The sequence below is a fragment of the Eucalyptus grandis genome, chromosome 3 (assembly GCF_016545825.1).
Source record: "Eucalyptus grandis isolate ANBG69807.140 chromosome 3, ASM1654582v1, whole genome shotgun sequence".
Lineage (NCBI taxonomy): Eukaryota > Viridiplantae > Streptophyta > Magnoliopsida > Myrtales > Myrtaceae > Eucalyptus > Eucalyptus grandis.
In genome coordinates this window covers 40,179,007-40,200,557 of record NC_052614.1, presented here as the reverse complement: position 1 = coordinate 40,200,557, position 21,551 = coordinate 40,179,007, and the positions used below count along the sequence as shown (strand labels likewise).

At 37.3% G+C, this 21,551-nt stretch overlaps 1 long non-coding RNA gene across 1 annotated transcript; it reads left to right on the top strand.

Annotated features, from left to right (window-relative positions):
* Positions 1 to 1,952: 1,952 nt before the first annotated feature.
* On the top strand, positions 1,953 to 3,440 carry LOC104415261. Its single transcript, XR_720344.3, has 2 exons — positions 1,953 to 2,114; positions 2,512 to 3,440. It is a non-coding gene; the product is annotated as an uncharacterized LOC104415261 (long non-coding RNA).
* Positions 3,441 to 21,551: the final 18,111 nt, after the last annotated feature.

Below are 21,551 nucleotides of genomic sequence, written 5' to 3'. Positions count from 1 at the left end.
AAAAGGTCATGAGATCTACCTCCAATTTATTATAGTTCTTTGGCTCCTTTATTTCACGAAAAACAAATAATTTAGGAAAATTTTTCTTAAAAATAATCGTGGGATCTCTTGAAATAACTAATCAATGGAAAATATTTTCATTGTCAACAAAAACTTATATTTAAACATTTTTATGGACGGTGAAATTTTTTTCGTTCACTCATTCATTTTTAGGAGTAACACAAGACAATCATATTGAAAATGATGTTTTTTAGATTATTCATTTTTTGCGAAGCAAACACCTAGTCTTACACACTTCACATGGGTTCTTTCATGTCCTTTTTAGATGTGAAAAAGAGATTATCCAATAATTAACAGCTGAAATTGGCATTGTTTTACTAAAATGAATCTGCTTTAATTAACTACACCCATAGTCAATATTCACCTCCAAGAATAATTATATAAATTAACAAAAATTTACGAAGTTAAGGTTAATGGCCAATTGAGTTTACCCTCATCAAAAAACCTTTTAGATCCGATCCTGAAATAAAATCATACCATCTAATGGATCGTAATTGAAATTTGCTTACTTTTACGTTTTGAAATTGAGGGAAAATTCTTAAAAAAGAAATTGAACAAATGAATTGATAATTAAATTACGTGGAAATAGTCATGATCTCTTTTTTTTCCTGTAATAAGAAACTGGTTACGACGAATTCATTTCATAGTATATCGAAACATCTTTTTTTTTTGGCGGGCAGGGCGATGAAATTCAGGTACGACAAAGGGGTGAAGCTGAAGCTGGCAGGCAGAAGAAGAAAGCCCGCCCGCGACCGGTTCAACGCGACGGACAACAACATGCCAGGTGGACAATCGTGCGGTCTTCCTTTCTCGACACCTTTTCACGCGTTGACTCAGAAATTGCCTGGCGACGCCTCAATTATGGGACGGCCGATTCCAGACACCATTATTTACTTTGTCCTTCCTCTCTTTTTTTTTCTTTTTTTTTTCTTTCTTTTTTAACCCTCTGGTGGATATGTATGGCATGTACCGGGATTACGTGAGCTCGCTACTGTTTGAACCGTTGAATCATCTGATTCTTACGGGGGCCCTGCATGGTTCAGTGGTTGAGATGAAATAAGCCCATTTGGTCCCGGTATGTCTTAAGAATTTTTTGCCGCTAGAACCGCCGGACAGTACCAAAGAATACCCTCTAGGGCACTCCTCTAGTCCCATGGACTGTTCTCTAGAAACATTAATAGTTCAATTCGAAATAGGTCATTTTTTCAACGACCATGTCATCGCTCAATTTTCATAATGCTTTAATATGCCTTTAGTTTTTTTCCCCCTATTTTGGGGGTTCTCAACCTGTGCCCCTATAGCATTTACCTAACTTGTTTGTAAGACGTTTGAAATTTGAAAATGCACACATCCAATTTGATGGGTTTTGGGTGGTGTGGATTAGAGATGTCGATGAATGAAGTTGTTTGTGAACTGTCTCCTATTCAAGTTCGACTTGGCTCAATTCTTCTCGAGTTCGTGTAGCTGGGATAATCAAACCAGGCTCTAAAGCAGAGCTTTTTATATTTGACTAAGTAACTGCAGAGCACGAGTTTACCCAAAACTTAGTCAAGTTGAACTTGAGCTTCTTGCTTCTATTGGAGCTAAAGGTGAGCTCAATTACCGATTTATAGCGGCTCAAATGCAACCTTAAATGAGTCTCTCAAATAGGTGATCTCAAGATAACCCGATTTTCCCTTTTCCCTAGATAGAGAGAGGGGGCCGACCGTCGGCGGCGGCAGGGTCGGCCTCCATGGGCGGGGCGGCGGGAGGGTCCCCGGGTGGCCAAAAGGTCTTGCCGACGTCATCTCAGAGTCCAGCTTACATTCTTCCTGGGCCTGGATCGGGACCTGTCGCTGTCAGATCCGTTTGGCACAGCCCAATGGATGGCTTTGGCTCTCTCTGCCCTCCGAACGAATCACCGAAATCTCTCCTCCTTATAACCCTCTCCATCTCCAACTCCTTCTCTCCACTCCCAACATCATCATCATCTCTCTCTCTCTCTCTCTCTCTCGCAGAGTGGAGAGGGAGGAGGACGCTTCGGAAGATGAGACGCAAGCGCGCGTATCTTCAAGGTAGGCTTTGCATCATCAGACTACGGTTCCACACCGTGGACACCATGGACCCCTCGCGTGTTCATGGCGTGACGCCTGCTTGTGTTCTTCTCTTTTCTTTTCGCCTGCTGAATCAATTACCGCCCGACGCTTTCCGGACAGTCTTGGCCTGTTCTCAATGCCGGATGATCTTTGCTTTTACGCATGGAGATGTAAGCCGCATGTGATGCTGCTGAAGCTCGAAAGCAGTCGTTCCTCCACATGCATATGTTTTCTTGATCACGAGTTGCGCCTTTCGTTGATCTCAGTGATTGTTTCGAGGAAAAACCACGGGCGCCATGTACCTGATTCGATTCTCTTCGCACTCCAAATTCATCTCCACCAATTTAATATATTGATATTACTTTATCTTTTGTAGGTCAACTTGAAGAGGTCCCCATAGATGGAATCTTTGCTGGATTTCAAGCAAAAGCAGCAACACGGAGCTCTTTAGCAATGGATGCTTGCTCGTGCTAATTTGGCGCTATCCTATCTGAGCTTTTTCCCCACTACTTCTCTTTTTTCATTTTTCCATTTCTATATTCTCGTCCTCCCCGTCCCGTTCCGCCCTTCTTGACCTTGTAAGACCTTTTCTTGACCTTGTAAGACCCCCCTCCGTTCCCGCCCCGTCACTTCTCCTTCCGGCCCCGGGCTCTGAATCGCGAGTGAGCGATGTAGAGTACGGTCGCCTGCCTTCCCCGTTCCCACCCAACTCATCTTCTCCTTCCTTGTCTATCCCTCCTGAGCTACTCCGTCCCGAAATAAACAAAAAGAAGGCCGAACATGCCTATATCTCCTTTCTCCCGAAACAAAGCTTATCCGCCTGACATGCGGACTTAATTGCAGACTTGAGTCTCTGTTAGCCTCTAAAATATGTGAAAAGAAGACTTAGGGAAGGATAGAAAAGTGTGAAATATTACCAGGGTCTCTTCTGGTTTTCTATGTTTTCTTAGCAAAGAGAGAATATTAATTGCTGTTGCTGTTATTCTTGAAGTTTTATATGGCGTGTATGTATGCCCTTTCCGTTGTTGAGTAAAGGGCAATCGATTGCAAATTTCTTTCCCTCTTTTTTCCCTTTTTTTTGTTTTTTTGTATCTGTATGGGAGGCAGAAACATGCGGTTGCCAGGGCATCAGTTTTGTTGTTTTATATGTCGTTGGGAGAGCCTAAAAATTCAAAAAAACGAAGGAAAAGATAAAAACAAAGAAAGAGTGCGTGCAGATCAGAGTAAATATTCTCTCACGTCTCTCTCTGGCGAGGGCTTCTCTTCCTCGTGACCGTTCTTATGTTATGTACTGTATTATTGGAACTCTCTCTCTCTCTCCAAGATCTTTTTTCTTTTATTTGCATTTTTACTTCTAGCTACTGCAATGCTATTAATGAGGAGTGGAAGAAAACAAACGGTGAAGGACTCCCATGATCATTGTACCAGAATAAAGAAAGAAAATAAGCTTCTGTTTTTTCCACAGAGAGAGAAAGCGAGAGGGAGAGAGTTTTTGTTTTTAGGGGATTTGCTTCTTGTTTTATACAAGACAAGTAGGTTGGAGGCGAAAGAGGCCTGGATTCTTTTGCAGTTGAAGGCGTTTTAGGTCCGTTTTGAAATTTTCCCTTTTTTAGCCTTCAAAGGAACATGGTTCGATCTTGCGAAGTCCATGGCAGTTCGGATCGACTTTTGAGCTGGTCGCTTCTTCGTCTTCTTCTTCTTCTTCTTCTTTTTAATCCTTTTGGGCAAACGGTGTTGTGTCCGCGATTCTTTGAGCAGCCATTGATTTATCACTTGACGGGGTTAAACCATGTAGGTAACATTTCTTTCGCATTGGATCTGGTAGCCTTAAGTCCCATGCACACTACGTAACTTGACGGAGTCGACAGATCAACGGACTAGGGGATCGCCTCGAATGTGCATATGTGGTCATTTGATCCCAAGCATCATGTAACATGTTCACCAATTATCGTGAACAACCCATTATGATTAAGCTCATCCCGAGTCTCCTAATTCTTTACACCTCTGAATCAACTACGATTGGCATAAGGGTCTTGTTAACGAGTAGAGCAACGAAAATTGCAATATTTTTCTCAGTTAATTGATTAACAAATTCTCGAGGAGCACTTATTTTAATTAAATCCTCGTACGATGCGCTTTGTTAAGAAGAGAAACGATCTATCTAACAATCCCGATCAGAATTGAATTACCATAGAACAATTGTTAGACGGCATAAGTTCATTTTCTCAGCGTGCAAAAAGGGTTAGAACTTCTGCCATGTATTTCACAAACGCCTTAAAACCGCAGCGTCACTTTTAAGGAGCCGTCGCTCTCAGCTGAAGGTGTAGGAATTTCAAAAAACATATAATGTCATACACGCAAGTTACAATGTCTGAGAACGCGGATATAGTACAGTGTCAAGATGTCTACAACACAATCAAAGTAATAACAAATAGAGTTTTACACTATATCTTAGTTCAGCATCGACTACAGTGCGAGCTTGCGTGTGCCACGATTGACAAAAAAATTGAAATGGATCGGACCCAACTTACATGCGCTGGTAAAGTATTCTTTTTTTGTAACGAGTAAATGAAACCCTACTTTCTAGGCATGCAATCCCACATGTTTGTCGGTTCAGATGGCAAATCACCTTTCGGTTCGATTTAGATTCTCCCATACAATTGGACCGGCATGACGCATTCCTAATCTTGTGAGTTAGCCAGCTAGTATTGCCAACATTAGGGGAAAAATATTCTTAATTGACTTTGTACCAGTAAAAAAGTCTCTTTTTTTTTTTTTTTTTGTCAACAAAATAATGAAGCTAGGCATTGTTGGCCCGCAAGATTCCTAACCTTAGCATTGGGAACTTGTCAGCATCACCTTCGATCAAAAATAAAAATAAAAAAGAGGGGGAAAGAGGGAATTTAATGAATAGGGGTTACCGACCTATTTCATCACCTATGTCAATTCACTTCCACAGGTATGGCCCATGGAGAGAAAAAAAAATTCATGTTGACATCTGTGGTGTGATGTTGATGTTAGTTCCATTTGAACATGAATTGAATAACTCTAGCTAGGGCTAAGGGAAAAAAATCTATGCGTGATTGGACATTTGTAGGGCCATGAACTCAACTCAATGTGCTTTGCAATTGCTCATCTTCAAGATTGCACCGAACAACGCATCCCGTGAGCACATTCATTGATTTAAAAATGAGAAAGGAGGAGTTGTGCAAATCAGCTTGGAAACATCATCATATGCGAGAATCGACTGAGAGATTTCATTGCCTTACCTCGCTATTGCGAGTAATTTAAGTAGGAACGGTCGGCCGAGACCGAAATAATCACGTGATTGCATAGCACCTTTCATGTAATTAGTACATGTTACTTTGGGAAAAAGCTAGCCATATATGATGATAAGTAATCGATCAAGCATGTGATTTAGGTCACATGTTGGAGTCAAAGCACTTGTGCAATGAGTGCATGATGGGAAGGAATGGTGCTGGTTCCTGTTTAGGGGGTTTGCTTTTGGAGTTCCGCGTACGAAAAGGAGGCAAGCCGAGAAATTTCAAGCACAAAATGATGGTGGCCACTAGTGGTGGGGGTGTTAGAAAAGTGAAGTGTCTTTTACCCATGTCTCTCACTTGGCTAGTTTAGTACTCTCCTTTCTCTCTCTAGCATTATTGGGAATTCGTCGAGTTATATAGCTTAGGTTCATTCGGACATATATAGGTTCTCGAAAATCTAGAGTGATGTTTCACTTTGTCAAGCTAGAATTCGATGTGAATGGCTAGGAAGAAGAATAGAACTATTAATTGCGATCCACACCTTGCGGCAAATCATGTGTTCGAATCACAGCACCTCGTGGGTAAGATTCGAACCCCTGTCACCTCCAAGATAGAAAAGTCATCCAACTCCAATTGGGCCATTTCGCCCTCTACTATGATATGTATTGCAAGGTATTTATCTACGGACAAATCGTAAGGCCGGTCAACCAACCATAGAAGAAAAAGTGGCACATCGTGATCGACACCCAGGTGTTTTCTCTTGATACACCGCTTTAGTATTTGTAAAGATACTGTCAGAAAATTGTTGTGAGTGACTTGTTCCCGTTAAAATTTAATTTGATCATCCTCAAGAATAATCTACTACACTATCCTATAAAATGGCTTTGTATGGTTTGACAATTTTTCAAGTAATCTGGCTTTGTATGGTTTGACAATTTTTCAAGTAATCACAATTTATAATGTTCAAATCGCACAATAGCAGTCCGATACATTCACATAAGGAAATGCACATTAGGAGTGTGTCATCTATCTACCACTAATTCTGATAATATTTGTTGGAAGAAAGTAGCATGATAACTCTATAAAAATAGGGTTATTTTACCTATTTTAGGCAGTAATTAATGCATTATCTATGAGAAAATATTTGAATTTCCTTCTGATTATTTGAATTTTCCTTGTTTATGCAGAATAATGAGATATGGAGAAGATAAGGAAAAGAATGACAATTATCAGGAATTCAAATAAAAGCAGCAATGGAAGATAGATATCAAATCAGGAAATTCTTGATTTTGTTCCCTAATGTTATCTGCAAGCGTTGGGAGATAGATATCTTGGATATATCCTATAAATAGAGACAGAGAGAGCAGCTAGGGTTTTTTAGAGAGGGGGAGAGTTAGATTGTTTTTCATTCTTCGGAGAGTTTTTCAAGTATTTTGAAGAGAAGACAAAAGTGGTAACATAATTCTTGTCATTTGATTCAAGATGTTGGGTTTGATTTATATTTTTATTTTTATTTTTTCTTCTACTATGTTCTAATTTTCTTTTGTTAGGGTTTCGATGTAGCCTAACCATGATGATGTGAATTTCATGATTTTTATGTTCTACAATTGATTTCATTCATGTGAGTTATATATTATTGCGTTTAATACTTTTGAGTGATCGGCCACCACTTGAATGATCGATGTGCATGTTTGAGGCGAGAGGTGATAATATGCAATTGCTCATTATAATATATAACTATGAATTAAACGTGGATAGAAATATACTGCGTTATTTGTGTAACTTTCGGTGATAAGGTGATCCAAAAGACTCATTGTAAACCGGGAATATTCATAGTTTTTAATGCACTCATGTATATTTTAATTCACATAGAGATATAGTGAATTAATAAGCTGAGTAGGTTTCCTATACCTAGAGATATGATAGTAGGAAATTCTGCTATCACATGTTTGATATCGTTCTTGTATTCACAACAATCTGAAATTCATATCTAGTGGTTACGGTGAAATCGGATGCTCTAACATATTTATCGATTGATTTCACTGCATTTAGTCTTCAAAGTCTTCAAGTTTCGTTTTTAATTTATTCTTAATTATATTTTGATCTGTTAGATAAATTTTAGAATTAATCTATTTTAGTATTTAATTAGTTTATTAATCATCGATCTATGTGGGACAATACTTTATCTCATCATTATATTACTTGTTCGATACGTGCACTTGCGTTTAGAATTTTACGAACATAACAGAACCACAATATCTTTATTTGGGAGATTGTCAAGAAGGATTTCAAGTCCAAACCTATTAATATATCTATTTAAACCTACATTCACTCAAAAATTTAAATCAATGATTATAAGCCAACTAAGAGTATTACTTACTTCACACTTCACCAATTTCTGATGTTAGACTTATCTAACACCAATCACATGTGCATCTCAATCAATAAGTTTTAAAGGTTATGTTTGTGTGTGTACACGTATACACACACACACATACATACATGTAAGTTTTTGGATTGAAATTTATTTTGATATGACTTTAGATGGAAATTCCAATTTCCTCATACTCATCTAATTAGTCATTTCGAATATTCCTAGATTTTGAATCTTATTTATATTCTTCATTTATTTTTTATTTCTATTGTTTGTTTGTTTGATTGATTTGCATATGAGAAGAGTATAAAAATTTAGGATTAATACCCTGAAAAACCCCAAACTGGTACACTTGTGACAAATTTACTCCAAATTATTTTTTTGACCACCAAAAACCCTAAACTGATATACTTTTGACAAATTTACCTCAAACTGGTATACTTGTGACAAATTTACCCTCTGTTAGTTTTCGTTAAATTTTATTCTCAAATTATTAAGTTAAATGACACGTGACAATTGACCGGTATACCAATTTAGGATTTTACGCTCCATTTGTCACAGTTTACAATTTTTGTGATTTTTTTGTGGTATTAATTCAATTTAGCATAGGGTATATTTGTCACAAATTTACCATTTTGAGATTTTTTGCAATCGAATAAATTAGTTTGGGGTAAATTTGTCATAAATGTACCAGTTTATGGTTTTTTATAGTCAGTCGGGGTAAATTTGTCACAAGTATACCGGTTTGGGGTTTTCATGGTCAAAAAAATAGTTTGGGGTAAATTTGTCATAAGTGTACAAGTTTGGGGTTTTTCAGGGTATTAACTCAAAAATTTATAATATGGATACTTTAAATTTATTACTTAAAGAGGCCAATTTATCATCTGAATACATCCTCGATGGTTCGAATTTGCTCTCTTATCCCTTTTCCTTTTGTGTTCTTTTCTTTATCATTCCCTTTTTCTCCTTTCTTCACTTTGCCCCTCCTTAATCCCAACTCCTACGTTCATAGTTAAGCCCCTTCTCCATCGCCGGCCACTACCCTCGATCTTTGTGGAGAGAGAGATTAGTCATTAGATACCAAAAATCATATGTTGCTTGTTGCCACTGTCACTACGGTTGCATCTCATCTATCTTTGTGGAGAAAGATCGGATATTGAGTTCAGATTTTAGAGACAAGTTCCTCCAAATCTAGGGCATCACTCTTTTTTGGGTAAATGCATCGTAAGCAATCACCTCTAATCACCAAGGATCTACCTCCCCAAATATTATGTAAACAATCAAACTTAACCAACCATTTCCTAGATGAAAATAAATTAATCGACAGTAATTCGTTTTTCTTTTGGCCCACCCTCTCTCTCTCTCTCTCTCTCTCAATGGGGTATGTGGGAGCCAAGGGAAATGTGACCACAAAACAGCTAGAATTCAGGTTACCCTCATGATTCCCCCCTCTTCACATATTCCCAAAAGGGCTCCCCCTGTGTTAGGCATCTCCAACATCTGGCCCCATCCCCTCGATCCCCTCTTTCCTTCTTTTGGGTAACATCCTAACATGGCTCCTTCATTAGGTCCTCCCTTACTTTTCCTGAGAATCATTACTCTCAAGACCTTCCCAAAGTAGGAATACGTCCCCCCTTCAATAATGGAGGATGGAATTCCCCCTTCCCTTTTTCTTCCAGTCCTTAAAGATGGAGAAACATGAAAGGAAACGGTTCAATACTCGATCTCAACCCGACCTGCCGCGCCGAGACACTCGACGCTCGGCCTCGAAGTTGACTGAGTTTGACTTTTCAATCTGAGATCGGGCTTGATTTGAACTTGGTATGGTTATACAGAGTTGATGACGATGTTAGATCAAGTGGAGCTCGAATTTGAACTCATGGGTGCTCAATGAGTGAAGGGAATGGAAGATCCATGCGTGCTTTCATCTTCCAAGAAGTGCAAATAATGGCCTTACGACTATGACTTAAGTCGCCATTATCTTGCTCTCTTTTCTCGAGAGTGAAACGACTCTATTACCCTGCCAAATCAGTATCCGAAATCTCGAATTTCCGAACTACGTTGAAAACTTACTGCAAATTGCACCGTCAAGCACCTTTGTCAATGAAGTCGCTCCCCATCCTTTCCATTTTGCTACCGATCCTAAAACTTCATTCTTGTCCTAACATGGTAAATTATCAGGATAATTATATAAAAAGTCATAAATTTATGGTACGGATGCCATTACAAAACTAAACTTTTTAATTTGGTCAATTTAATTTTAAAAGTTTTGACAATTTGTCAATGTAGTCATTCTGGCAAATTTTGACTGACAATAATTTACGTAGATATCAATCGTCCTACATAGCACAGTCAGATAATGACTAGCACTGACGTAAATATCTTTTACAATTTTTGATAATCTTTTATTTTTTTCTCTTTCATTTTTCCCTTTTTTTTCCTATTTTCCTCAACTGGCTGATGGTCACAAGCAAGGGTTGCCCTTGCCAACCATCACTTATCATTAGCCATAGCCAAGGCCTCAATGATTGGCAAAGAAAAATGGGGGAAAAAGAGGAAAAACTCATAATTTTTTTTTTAATTGTCCACATTAATACTGTGTGGAGTAGTTAATACTGATTGGAGTAACACATTAGTGATTTTTTACCAAAAATGATTGAAAAAGTTACATTGGCTAGATTGAAAATTTTAATATTAAATTTAACATTGATACAATATGTTTATAACTTTTTTGGTAAAATCATCTCATGACCAAGGAAAATGAAAAAAAAAAAAAGTTCAAAACAACTTGATTACAGCCTAATCATTTCATGAATTGGATAGATTATGACTCGACCACCGTGCAAGCACGGGACAATATTTAATCAACTTCCTCTCATTAAACCAAGAGGAAAACAGCAGGAAAAACCAATCGAAAGGTATTCACACACGCATCATAATCAGTGGATATAACCTAAGTGCTTCACTTATAATTCCGTACGGGCAAAGTCGTCCGGTATAATATAGATTAAGGAAGTGAAGTGGGGTGCCCACTTTTTTTTTCTGTAAGGACATCTAGAAACGTATTAAACAAATGATAAATCTACAATTAAACTCCACAATCCTATCAGATTCATGAAAACCACAAGCTCTAGGAACATTGTTTTCAATCTTCGGTTGTGGTCTAGGATCCCTCTTCCTTAGCTTAGTCTAATCAATTGCCATCACATCCGAAATACTTTTCAAGCTGACAAGACGCCTGAAAGCTCATCCTTGCTGGCCTCCAATCATCCCTAAGATCCTCATCCCTAGCTTAGTCTAATCCATCCAATTCCATCAGATTAAACGACGTGGATACCAGAACTTATCTTTGATAGCATGGGATTGTTCTGTTGTTCATGAATTCAGATTCATGCGGGGGTCGAAACCCTAGCTTTCTGTAAGCTATGTTTTCGACCGAGCCTCCGGTCATATAGGTGAAGAGATCTTAAAACTGCATGTGAAAATCAATTATTAATTGACATCGGATAAAATAAAAACTTCGAGATATCTAACTCTCATTGATTCCACGAGATCTCAACTCTATGGGGAGCACAGATACTCCAATATTAGGGTAATTTAGAGTGAATATGCAAATCACTTAAATTAATGAAAGCTAGGTGGATAATCATAGTATTGAGAAAACGTTTGTGCCTATAATTTCTCCATGAGATAAGAGGGTAAATTTAAGAACTTTGCCTGAACTATTGGAAGCATGGAGAGAGAAAAAAAAAGGTATGATCATCTTTGAAATATATTGGATCTTTATAACTACTGACACATGCAGAGGCTCGGTTACCCGAAAGCCCATGGAACACATCATGCAATGTCCATGAAATGGTTAGGTTCCGGCCATTACATGTGGCATTGACTCAAAGCAGTTTGCATGTAGTTGATGAGATTTAGATATATGTATTCAGTTCTCAATATGGAAATGCCTTAATTGCCCCAAGCTTGACAGTCACATAGAAATTATTAGATGCGAACAACTGTCAAGGGCCACAATCATACAAAATTCAGGGACTAGAATGCAACAAATGGTTGAACTTCGGGGGATTATGGGTGTCTTTTATTCTTAAATAAGACTTGAAACGCAGTGGTAAACTTTGGGCCAGACAAAAGGGACTAAAGATGCCTGATGGCCAGGCCTATATATTTTGGGCTTAGCAAGTAAATTACTAGGCAAGTCTCTGAGCTAAAGAATTTTGGAATGGACTAATCATATGTCTAAGGCAAAAGAGAGCATCTTCTCCTGCAAACAGATTCAGTGACCGCGCACATACGAATGGGACTTTACCAACATTTTTATATTAAAGTCTCTACCCGATATCAATCAATTATAAAATATAACTAATAAAATGGTGCGGTCAACAATCTGGCAAAAAGAACACGTGAAAATTGACTTTTGATCATGAATAGAGACAGGCTTGGATTTCATTAATTTTTCGAAATGGGATTAGTGTGAAAAAGGTTCGAGACATTATTTTCTTATCAGCCCCCGGCCATGTCGCTCTCGGGACCACGGACTGCGAGGGCGATGTTACAAATTCTTAAAAATCTCAAGACCATTGTTAAGAAAGTCAAGGAATTCAACCACTAAGACGGCTGGCTTAGCTATCCATTCTCGTTGTTCGCAAAACGTGCAATTCTTGCAATTCCCATTGAGGCTTCATTGAGGCCACGACCGAGAGTTGTAGTGATCAATGCTGCTGTATGGGCCTTGGCCCAACTGTTTTGGTTTGATTTGCAACTCTTCTATCACCTTCCAAAATTTCAAAGCTTGGGTATTTGGCTCCTCCATTTCCACATTCTTCTTCATTTCTTCTAAAGGGTCACGTGAGAATATAAGGCCATTTAACTCAACTCTAACTACTCAACCCCATAAGTTCAACGGCAGGTTTTGTGCATGCTAACCTTCGAGAACCCCGGCCGCCCTATGGAGGACACCTTAGTCGACGCGCGTGTATTCGTAATTATTAATGACGGATCAACTCGATTGATTTTTTAAAATTTCGACCCCACTTCCAATCATGACTTTCTCATGGACGAATTCTTCAATGCCGTCGGAACACTTGTATGCAACTTGCCATATTTAATTCGTGAGAGAATTGAAGCTCCTATTTCTTCCCATCTCTTCCCTTTTCCCGTTTCTTTTTTTTATCTTCGCGGTGGACGATTAGAGTTTGGACAACAAGTTCGAGTCGAAAACGCTGACTTTGAAATCCGCCGACTCCGACATCGGCGCAGGAAGTGACTCACCCCGTGCTGGAGTTAACGAGTTCTCACCATACAACGTGCAAGAAGAGTTTCAAACAAGGAAGTGATTAAATTAGAATTGATTGACCCGTGTTTTGTGCATTTTGCGCGTTGCTTATTAAAAATTGCGTACTGCAGCCTAGGCAAGCACTAAAGTGCTAATTCCCCCATTAATTGTTTATTAGCAAGCATCATTAATATATCGGACGCCCATCTCTTTTCTCTAGATAAAAGTATTGCCATTGCTACATAAAAATAATTATATTCACATGAGGAATAAGAATCGTCAGCAAGAGAGCGCTAATAATCCATAGAAAAGACAAATCCCTTATGAGACACTCGATTCGGATTGCTTATCAGTAAAGTGGATAGATCTGCCATTTTTGAAACTTAGGAAAAGCTAATTCGTCAAACCAAATTTAGCGAACTCAAAAACATTAATTACTTATAAATTATCAACGTAAAAAAAATGAAAATGAAAACATATAACGGATGGGGCTTATTAGGACATATTCCGAGAAAATGCTTTCCATTTTTCCTCTACATACAACAAGTTAAAAAATCGGAATTAACCTTGCATGTCGACAGGTCCCTAGCTTCTGAAGTCTTGAAATAATGAAAAAAGAAAAAGAAAAGTTGCACCATTAAAGTAATGTGTTGTAGTGCCACATGAATTGGATATTGTGGAATAAGCACACTCTTTTTCGTGGGGCGCAAGAAGTGGAATAAGTACACCTTATAGAGACTTTTAAGTCATCGAGACGTTTCTTTATGTGATTTTCTTATTTTATTGTCTCTCAAAACTGCTATTTTCAACTCGAGCAATATATAAATAAATAAATAAATAAATAAGTCCTCGCCCGTACCACCGTGGCCGTTGATCTAGTGGCATAGGGCATACCGTCAAGTGATTTGAGGCTCCTCGGGTCAAGTGTGAATCCTTTAATCGCTCTATAGCCAACCTAAGAAATCTTGATTTATCTACGACATGGGCTCGGTCGGACCATCATGTAGGGTGACTCTACTTTCACTAGTACTGTGGTAGAGCGGTGATGAAGAGCTCGTTCAAAATGAGTGGCTAATGATCCAAACTGAATATTCCGTCATTAGCGTGGAACTCCTATGATAACACCCGATAGGATCATATACACTGATTGGCCCTTGACATCTCTTCATTCATCTGAAAAACCAAAAATCCTCACACATGGTTGAAATGACAATCCATGTACAGCTTTATATGTTTGCAGTTACTTTCATTATCTTGTTGATAAATGAATATTTCCTCTCCAATTGGTTGATTGTGTTTATCTACACACGCATCATAATCAGTGGATATTTGAGATTTGATTATTAGTTTTGGGTATCAAATTTATGCTCGAATCTTCTCCCATTGAGGGAGCTAAATGGTCAAGGTCAAACTTAAGGGTTGATTAAGGAATCGGTACTTTTGAACGGCTAGAGTAATTTAACACTATCTTTTCTTCATCAGATTGCCGATCCTTCTAGTGCTTTAAGCGAGTTTAGAATCTTTGTTGTCTTATGTTGTGAGTATGACGGTCAAATAAAACGTGCATATGTATATATAAAGAAAATGTGTCGCTTGTCGTGTTTGACAAGTAGTGTCTAGTGCCCTAAGTAAAGATGAGTTACTTAAAAAACAGTAAGCTGTTCAAAAAGTCCGTCTCTTTGACATCAAAGGTGAACCAAAACGACGACCGCTCTCACATGTGTTAAATAAAGAAAGAAGAATCTACAACAGTGGAAGTGTATCATAAATCAAATAGGAATGCTTATGTGATTGTCCTTTGTAGACCGTAAGAATAACGGTCCGTTTAAAATCACACAAAAATAAATAACAAATTGAAAAATATTGTGAAGTCTATTCTTTAAAAAATTTATGGTTCACAATATACCGTTATTTTAACAGTAATCCAAAAATTATTATTGATCAACATGTCTGACGGCTCACATGCGTGCGCTCACACAAATTGAGCGCACACATTTCACTTTCCGTAAATCGAATAATGCGAAGGCGATGATACCAAATTAATTTCGTAGACAACAACAAGTGGAATAACGAGATAAGGACAAGATCTAAATGTTTGACTTGTACTATTGACTTGTACTATGATGTTAGGTCAGACAGCCATTCTACTATAGTCTCCAGGAAAAGGATCCACAATGCACATCCTAGAGAATTTCTTAACGAGCTAGTTTTGGTGAATATATGATATCTCCACGAGGGATCTCCTCTAAATCATGTGTTTCTCATAAAGCCCTACCCAATTTTCCAACTTTAGATTCAGGCCAAAAAGGTTAAGCTAGGATCGCAACTCCATTCCTCAAACTCCAAAGCTTGCATGTAGAAGGAGATAACTAAAGTTATCCACACATTAAAGATGTAAGCTCAGCCAAATGAATCATAAACACCAAGTTCATCACGCGATCACTCAATGCATAAGTGGAAGCTCCATCATGCCAACTTCCCGCGAGTGTTACGGCCTGGTAATACCTTCTATACATTTAGGGCATGATTGCCCTAAGAAGAAAGAAACTCACGAAAGCGACCAACACCCACACCTCCAAAACTTTTCCTCAACTTGTGGTGTTGAAAGGACTTGAGAGGAAGGGAAGAGAAAAAGGAAAGCTTTGCACAATTCATCCCATTACGAGCATTTCACTTTCGGCGCAAAGCTTCACGCAAGTGATCGGTGAGCTCAAAATCGAAGATGACTGATGTACAGGGATGGGGAGGAATAACTTGGACTTTTCGACACGTCAATCACCTGAAAATGTAATGGCACGTTATGAGAATGATGGCATGACCATCCTCAAAGAAATTATATCCCATACTCATCATGTCAAATCGAACCAACTGTTTATTCATAAATTACATGGCTCACATTGGATTCCATAAACTAGGTACTTCTTTATGTATCTATTATATGGTGATTGATTCTGTTCATTGTATCACTCACGGAACTGATTCTATATAATATTCTCTAATGCCGCCGATAATTGCCGTGTTTCTTTTCGCGTGACTTACTGTTTTTGTCCTCTGAGTGTACATACGTTTGATGTGATGATTGCACATGTGTTGGTGTTGTGTGGAAAAATTATGCTTGTGAGGTCGTCGTCTCGGCCTCTGTTTGTGAAAGGGTTGCCCTAGCTGTGGAGGTTTTTTTTTTCTGAATATGGCAACGTGCGGTTCATCCATTTGTGTGATGATCAATTTGGAAAAGAAAGATCGAAGAGCTTTATAGGAGATCAGATGATGATTGAAAAGATGGGATCCTATCGATTTCGTAGATATCGAACGTGGGGAGCGCTGACTTTTTAGGATGAATCACACCTCGGTACTCTGTACACTTGCACTATCAACGTACAGAAACCATAGCATACGCTTCAGTAAGTAGATATCGGCAGAACCCATGATAGAGGCTTCAGATAATCGTATAATCGAAGTAATCGAGTTCGGGTTTGGCTCATGTAGCCTTGTACTCTAATTATTTACCATCAATGCTATGATCAATGACCGAGACGTTGTTCGTCCCATTATCTTGGTTCTTAGGATGCATTTATTTTGTGAAAAGTGACAAATTTAGAAAATGTTTTCAGGAAAATACAAAAAATAAAAATAAAAAATCATAAACTTTTTAATTGTGTTGATTTACTCATAACCATTTTTACATTTTGTCAATTGAATATATTCGATCAATTTTATTAGGAAATTGCTGATGTATAGGCCAATTATTCTATGAGGCATAACCAGCATTGATGTAGACATATATATATATATATATATATATATATATATAATTTTTTGAATTTTTAAGTAATTTTTCAAAAATTTTAATAATATATATATATTTTTAATTTTCTTTTATTTACTTTTTTTTTTTTTTTAACTAAGGGCTGGTAAGGTTCACTGGCTAACCCTTACCAACTTTAGGGATGGGCCGCAATGCCTCGCTGATCATTAGGTGAGGATCGTAAGCTATGGCCGACAAGGGCATGGCCCTCGACCAATGCCTTCACTATGGCTTGGGAGGGCCACAATGGCCTCACCGGCCATAGAGGGCGTGCTGGCCCTCACTCAATTTGGGCATGATTGTAAATCGTAATGCATAGATTAGCAACAGCATTGCGGCCCTCGCCTAAATCTAGCCCTCAACTATGGCTGACAAGGGTTGGCCAGCAATTCTAACCGGCCTTTAGTAAGTCAGTACCTCCAAAAAAAAGTAAAGAAAGAAAAAGGAAGAAAATCATAAAAATTTATGAAAAATAAAAAATTACTAAAATATTATTAAAGATGTCCTAAGTTAGTGTCAATCGTAACATATAGGACGACTAGTTTTAACGTCAACGATTTATAGTTAAAATTGATTGAATGAACTCAATTGGTAAAAGGTAAAAAAATTTATAATTAAGTTTGACACAATTATAAGGCTTATAATTGAATTAGCACAAGTGCAATATGTTTAAGACTTTTTAAGTAACTTTCCCAAATCTTTTCCTAAAAGCGATCGGTTATATCATTTACAGAAATGAATGAACAAAAAATATTTTCTTCATCCATGAAAATATTTAGATATAAAATGTTATCAATAATTAAAACATTTTTTTATTAAGTATTTATTTCAATCGAAAAAAGCGATCTATTTTAATAAAATATTTTATAAAGCATTCATTTTACATGAATCCAATGGAGACTTAATGCAAATTTTAACAAACACATTATATTATATGAAATGCCAAATGAAGCTCCTATATTTCATGATCTTATTTTATCTCCACACATTTTATGTAAAATTTTTGCATGGATGACTAACCGTGACATATATATATATATATATATATATATATATATATATATATATATAAGTATAATCTACAGACCGATGGCTTTCACTTTGTTCATAACTTATGAGTCATGCTTTATTTTTATGTGTTGGCATCACACAGCCAAATTAGGCTTTCATCTTCTTTTTTTACTTCATATGACAAATACTTGATATTGGGGCATGTCTATTTTTGGAAAAAGGAAACTCAATGTGAATCCTCGCACGGTTCAAGTTCAATGTCCCGTTGCTCTTTTCCTACTTTTAAAAGGCTTCCTTTAGTAATCTACTTTTTAGTTTCATCTTCAAGAACACTGTGTTTGAATTTCAACTTGGAATTACACAAATATTAAAAAACTATCAATTATTATCAGCTATAGGTTAAGTGCTCTTCAAGATCGAATGATCGATGCAAGAAAAACCCTTGCAAAATAAAAAGAAGGCCTATTTAAATCAAGGGGAACTGCCAAAAGAAAATCCTAAACCTATTGCATTTATACCAATTCAGTTATGAACTTTTCAATTATATCAATTTAGTTCTAAACATTTTTCATATTTTGTCATTAAAGTCGATCTCGAGAAATTGATAATATGGTCATTGATAGTCCTATATGACACGACTAGTGTTGATATTAACATTTTTTATAAACTTCTAGATAATTTTAATTATTTTTTTCTTTTTCTTTTTTTAATTTCTTCTTCTTCTTTTTTAGGCTTGAGGACTGGCAAGGGTCATTGACCACAAGCAAGGGCCAAACGCACTCGCTGACACTAGGTGAGGGTGTCACGACCCTTGCAAACTCTAAGCAGGGTCCTACGTGGTATGTTAGTGTTGGTCACATCACATAGAATCACCAGCAACCATGCAATCTTTTTCCAGTGAAAATTAGTTGAATTGACTTAATTAGCAAAACATGAAAAATTAATAACTAAATGAGCATAATTAAAAGATATAAATACAATAAGTTCGGGACTTTTTTTGTAATTTTTCCTTTAAATAATGACAAAAAGATTATAGTTCTCTTTTGGATGTCCACTAAAATCGGTTTTGATGGATGGATTGATTTTTGTCTGTTCATGGATATACCTAAATAGAATTCAGGTTTGTTGGTGGTGGACATAAAATCACATCATCTTAATCAAATCATTTGATTAATGAACCTCTATCACGACCCCTTCCGGGCTATTGAAACCCTACTTTGATCCCATTAGACCCCCCCAAAAAAAAAAAAAAAACCCTACTTGGATCCTTGATGCCCTTTCCATCAAAGGAAGAAAAGGGTGATGACAATCACATCACAAGCTCTTTCCAAGTTGTCTTGTCACTTCAACTACTGAGCATTTTGTCAACAAGTTAACTTTGTTTGACCAATCGACGAACCCCACCAATGGAAAAGTCATTCTATGAGGCAGGGCGCGCGAGATTTTTCCAAATTCTATCATTGATTGATTCATTTGGGACGGACTTAAAAAGATTAATCATGTTTCAATTCAAGGCGCGAGTGAAGGAGGAAGAGAATCGGTATAGGCATGTATAGGTATTTAGGGTCTACTAGTCCCCAACCAAATGCATTGTAAGAGAAGAAGGTCCAAAAGCAAGTACCTTTCTATCACCAACCAAATAGTGCTGACAATAACCCTCCACTATCAGAGGGAAAGAAAGAATTCTTTCCTCGACGCGTTACCATAGATCAAATCACACATCTCTAGACCCTCTAACCCTAATCGCGTGTCCATCTTTCAACCATAAACATCGCCCTGTTTGTTTTCATCTTTGAAAGTATAGCGGATACGGTATGCTCGATTTGTCGGTGACTAAGATCCTACCGACGTATTTGTGGTATGTTTCAACGGGAAAGACTGCGAGATTATCGTCTAAACCTAATTACTCTGTTGCTACGGCGGCACATCCTTGGACGAAGCTATGCATTAAGCTCAAGCCGGAGGTCATGTGGAATCAAGATCGAGGCTCTTGAAACGAGACGCGACGGTGCTTTAGGGACCCTTCAATGATGGCAAGACGAGACATTGGCAATAGCCCACGTGGAACTTCTCGTATGGCCTCATGCCTTGACCAAGAAGGGAAGTCTCTTAAGTCGTCGTTCTTCTTTCGTTCCCTTCTTTTTTCTTTTCGGTCCACTTCAAGGTGGGCCGACAGATGAAAAATTGAAGATTTGCGTTTGGATAGTTTGACGAGAAAAGCATGGAGAGATTAAATCGAAGTGCTTCTTTCCTGGGTTGAAAGAGAATGCGAATGGAGTCCAGTTGTACATTCCTTTCGTATCTTGGAGTTAAATACAGATGCATCGACCCCATCTTTGTTATCAAGTAGAAAGAGGTTGCGTATCCTAATTAGTAACCGGCGATCTAACTTCGAGAAACCCTAGAAAAGCAGGAAAACAGTCAATCATTCACCTCATATATATCTTAACGAAACCCTCTTTGCAAAAAAGTTGAACTTTCTTCTTTCTTTTTTGTCTATTCCTTTCTAAAACACACCATAAAAAGGGGACACAAACACACGTTTCTTTCAATTAATCCTTCCTGACATATGTGCTTTTAATTTTGAATTTATTGACAGACATTACCCATATTTATTTTGTGTTCAGTTTAGATGAGGGTGATGTTCAATTTTGTAACTCATCACTTTGCTACAATCATTAAGTGTACAAGAGTATAATCGTAAATTTAGGTCATGATAATGAGAAAATGATATGTGGGATAATGAAACATCAAGAAAAATAATGTTAGGATGTCAAACTCAAAAACTTAACTTTATAAGTAGAAGGAAATCGCATGAATTTAACAAATATATAATTCTTGTAAACAAACAATATGTGATATTTAAAAAAAAAATGCAAAAAAAAAAAAAAAAAAAAAAGGAAGTCAAGGAAAAAATATTTAAAAAGTTCCAAATATATCGTACGACAACCAATTCATTTATAAACCTTTCAATTGTGTCTATTTAGTTATAAACTTTTTTTTTACAACTTCTCAATTCTTCTACCTAATTTGAGGCAGATGACATAGATAGCAGCTATATTGCGTGGCATAATTGGCACTAATAAACCAATTTTCAAATATATCAAAATTTTGTGAATTTTTTTATTCTTTTCCCTTTTTTTCCCAACTCTAGACCGGCGAGGGTGTTGGGCCATTGCCCAAATCCAAGCAAGGGGTTCGCAGCCTTTTGCCTATGGCTAGTGAGGGTCGGCCAGTGTCCTTGCGCCCAAAGTTGGAAAAGAAGAAGAAGAAGAAGAAGAAAGAAAGAAAGAAAGAAAGAAAAGACAAGGAAAAAGGAAAGAAGAAAAAAAATGAAAAACCATAAAAATATGAACTTCATAAAAATTATCTACGTTAGAGTTGGTCGTACCATATAGGAGAGCTATCGTTTATATCAGTGATTTCAATCAAAATTAGTTGAAATGACTATATTAACAAATTGTCATAAGGCTAAGCATTAAATTGGCCAACATTGAAATGTTTTGGATTGAATTTACCACTACATGATATGTTTGGACTTTTTTGGCAACTTTTCAACAATGGCAAGAGCCAAGAGCTTCAATTTTCAAAGACAGCACTATAAAATCAATGAAAATAAGAATACAAAAATACGGGTACGATGACTAAGCTATGGTATGGTTTTTCAAAAATTAAAAGGAAA